Below are 3,756 nucleotides of genomic sequence, written 5' to 3' on the forward strand. Positions count from 1 at the left end.
AGACGGTCCCTACCCAACAACGGGTTCACAGTCTAGAAGGGGAAGACATATCACAATTGTTATTATGGTAGTGTTGGTATGGCTAGAGAGTTGTGAGCCAATGGTGTGAGCTGAGGGCTTCTCAGGTTCTAGGTCTAAGGGGTCACATCCCTAGGAGCTGAGAAGGGTCCTCCAAAGTCTTCCTACTACACCCACACACTCCTGCCTGTCCCTCCAGCTGCTCTTTCAGGATTATTATGGTATTTGTGTAGCACTCACTAAGGGTCAAGCACTGTTTTAAATGCTGGGGTAGATGTAAGTTAACCAGGTCAGATACAATCCCTGTCCTACATGGGGCTGGTTCACAGTCTACATAGGAGTGTGGACAGGTGCATCAGTCACATCATCATTAATAGAGATTAATACTGTGAGCCCTATATGGGACACGGACTGCATACAACCTGATTAGCTTGTATCTACTCTAGCACTTAATACAGTGCCTGATACATAATAAGTGTTTAACAAACGCCATTTTAAAAAAAAGTATTGAATCCTCATTCTTTTTGTAGTTAAGGAAATTGAGGCATAGTGAAGTTAGGAGATTTGCCCAAGGTCACACAGCAAGCAATTGGCAGAGCTGGGATCAGAAACCAGATCTTCTAGCTCCCAGGCCTGTCCTTTTTCCAGGAGGCTATGCTGCTTCTCCCCCCAACCCCCATCCTAGTCTCATTATTGCCTCTTCTCTCATTCCTCTTGCCTTGCCCAAATCTAACATGAGGACCCAAAGCTTCCCTACTGTCACTATGACTATGATGGGTTCAAGGGCCAGAGCTGGGATCAGAGAAGAGGGAATGAAAGGAAGAGGCAGAGAGGGAGAGCCTGGTGAACACATCAGGGTGTTTTGTGGGATACTGATTTCATAGTGAGTAATGGTGGGGCCAGAGTCCTGGGCTAGTGTTATGTGTGACTTTGGGCAAGTCACTTAACTTCTCTGTGCCTCAGTTACCTCATCTGGAAAATGGGGATTAAGTCTGAGAGCCCCACGTGGGACAACTTGATTACCTTGTCTCTACCCCAGCGCTTAGAACAGTGCTTTGCACATAGTAAGTGCTTAATAAATGCCATCATCATCATCATGCTAGGTGCCTACTGTGTGCAAAGCACTGTATTAGGAATTTGAGAGAATAGCTACCTTCGGTGGGCAGAACTTAAACAGAGAATGGAACTAGAACTGGAACCGGGTGCTCCCCTGCCCTCACGGTCAAAAGCATCACAACTTAGCAAGTAAGTATCCCCATTGCCCAAACAGCCAAGCTGCCTTTCTTCCTCTCCCCTTTTTTGAAGTCTGCCTTGAAGACTCCCAGGAGTGGCATTTGGGCCCCAGAAGAGGAGCTAGGCCCTATTAGGGTGCTTCTGTTTCCATGCCAGGTCTGGCAGAAGCCCAAGGGAAGTGATTGTCCCTGCCACAGGATGCAGCAGCCCAGAGGGGGAGAAACTGAGCACAAGGAAGCCTGTTGGTAGCCTCTCCCACCAGAGGCTTGGGTAAAGAGTGCAATGAAATGGGTCATGGGCCCAGGAAGTCCTACAAGACAGGGAGGGGGGACCAAGTGAGGGTACATGTGAAGCAGTGTGGCTCAGTGGAAAGAGTACAGGCTTGGGAGTCAGAGGTCATAGGTTCGAATCCCTGTTCTGCCAATTGTCAGCTGTGTGACTTTGGACAAGTCACTTAACTTCTCTGTGCCTCAGTTCCCTCGTCTGTAAAGTGAGGATTAAGACTGTGAGCCCCACATGGGACAACCTGATCACTTTGTATCCTCCCCAGCGCATAGAACAGTGCTTTCCACATAGTAAGCGCTTAACAAATGCCATTATTATTATTACGCCTCAGGCAGATCACGTGACCAGAGCCCTACGTTTGCAGTCAAACTTTATTTCACGTAAAACATTTGTTATCAAAGAACAGAAATAGTGAAAGCAGACTAGTGAAGACCTGCAGGGGCAACTGACAACAGCAGTGACTGGCCAGCACACTGCTGGACCACCCCCTCCCTCCCCTTTGTGACCAGTGGAGGCTGGACAGGATCCCCTACTCTGAGATCTGCAGGGCTTGGACATGACCTCTGTAGGCCTGCTCTGAGCTCTGTGGGGGCTGGATGAGGCTACCATAGGCTGGGAGAGTCTGGACTTGGCTCCCATAGGCCTGGGGGGGCTGGGCCTGGTCATTGTAGCCCTGTACGAGCTGGGCCTGGTCCTTGCAGCTCTGTTCTGAGCCTTGTGTGGACTGGATGTGGCAGCCATAGCCTTGTGGGGCTTGGCCCTGGCCCCTGTAGCCCTGTTCTGGGCCCTGGGGGAGCTGGACCTGGCCCCTGTAGCCCTGTTCTGGGCTCTGGAGGAGCTGGACCTGGTCCCTGTAGCCCTCTTCTGGGCCCTGGGGGAGCTGGCCCTGGCCCCTGTAGCCCTGTTCTGGGCCCTGGGCGAGCTGCACCTGGCCCCTGTAGCCCTGTTCTAGGCCCTGGGGGAACTGGACCTGGCCCCTGTAGTCCTGTAAAGGCTGTAACTGGGCACTGTATCCCCGTTCTGAGCCCTGTAGAGGTTGGATGGGACCCCCATAGCCCTGCGGGGGCTGAATGTGTCCCCCAAAGCCCTGTGGGGGCTGGACATGACCTCCATAGCTCTGTTCTGAGTCCTGGGGCAGCTGGATGTGGCCTCCATAACCATGGAGGGACTGGATGCGACCCCCACAGTCTTCCTCAGGGCCTTGCAGGGGCGGGAAGTGGTCAGGATAGCCAAGGTTGTGCTGCATGTGGCTGCTGAGGGGTCTATTGTCCTGGTGGAGCAGGATGTGGCCGTCTGGGTAGCCGGGCATCTGGCAATACCTCTGAAAGATGAGGATGGAGTCTCAGCTGGGCCTCGGTGGTTGAGTCGCTCAGTGAGGACTCCTGCCCCCTTGCCTCCACCTCCCCAGGCCCAGGGGACGTGACCCTGTACTGGGGCCAGTCCCTTTCCTCCCGCCTGCCCAGGGAACCCCTTGACCCCACGATCTGAGCCCACTCAGGACCCAACTCACCTGGGGGAAGCTTTGATTTTGTGGCAAGTCGGTGCCCCTGCTGTATCTCTTCATCTTCATCCTTTTGTTCTGGAACCACGTTTTCACCTGGTGGGGGAAAGCAAAGAGGACAGGGTCATAGAGGGCTCCTCAGGGGAGCCACAGGCTCGGGGAGGGAGCGGCCCAGCAGCGTCCCCGGGCTAACGTTGGTAGAGTTGCCAAGGAGGAGGAGGAGGAGGAGCTGGGTGCACTGTACTCAGCCCCCCCTCCCCACCGAGAGCTGCCCCACACCTGCTTGTAGGTCAGGTTCAGTTGGCGGGCCAGCTCGGTGACCTGGCAGGGGGTCAGGTATGTCTGCTGGAAGAAGCGGCTGTGGAGCACCCGCAGCTGCTCCTTGGTGAAGGCCGTCCTAGTCTTAGCTCTCTTGAAGCCGCCGCCCCTCTCCAGGGATCCGCTGTCCTGCGGCTGGGGCCCTGGCTCCGGTGACGTATCCCTGGCGTCCTCCTGGGCATCCAAGTCTATGATGAGGTCAGAAGGGCTGTGGGCATCTAGGTCCTCGGAACTCAAAGCCATCCCACCTGCGGACAAAAGGACAGTGCAGGTATTCTGGGCATCAGGACATCCCATAATCCCCTCTTCCAGGCCAGATACAGATGGAATTAGTGCCCCGGGTCCCAGCTGTGAAGGCGATGGGGCCAATTATTATTACGGTATTTGTTTAGTGCTTACTG

At 54.3% G+C, this 3,756-nt stretch overlaps 1 long non-coding RNA gene across 1 annotated transcript; it reads right to left on the bottom strand.

Annotated features, from left to right (window-relative positions):
* Positions 1-2,721: 2,721 nt before the first annotated feature.
* Positions 2,722-3,404, bottom strand: LOC119946460. The gene is made up of 3 exons (XR_005456418.1): positions 3,317-3,404; positions 3,047-3,133; positions 2,722-2,857 (listed from the first exon to the last, which is right to left on the bottom strand). It is a non-coding gene; the product is annotated as an uncharacterized LOC119946460 (long non-coding RNA).
* Positions 3,405-3,756: the final 352 nt, after the last annotated feature.

This window comes from Tachyglossus aculeatus, chromosome 27 (assembly GCF_015852505.1).
Source record: "Tachyglossus aculeatus isolate mTacAcu1 chromosome 27, mTacAcu1.pri, whole genome shotgun sequence".
Lineage (NCBI taxonomy): Eukaryota > Metazoa > Chordata > Mammalia > Monotremata > Tachyglossidae > Tachyglossus > Tachyglossus aculeatus.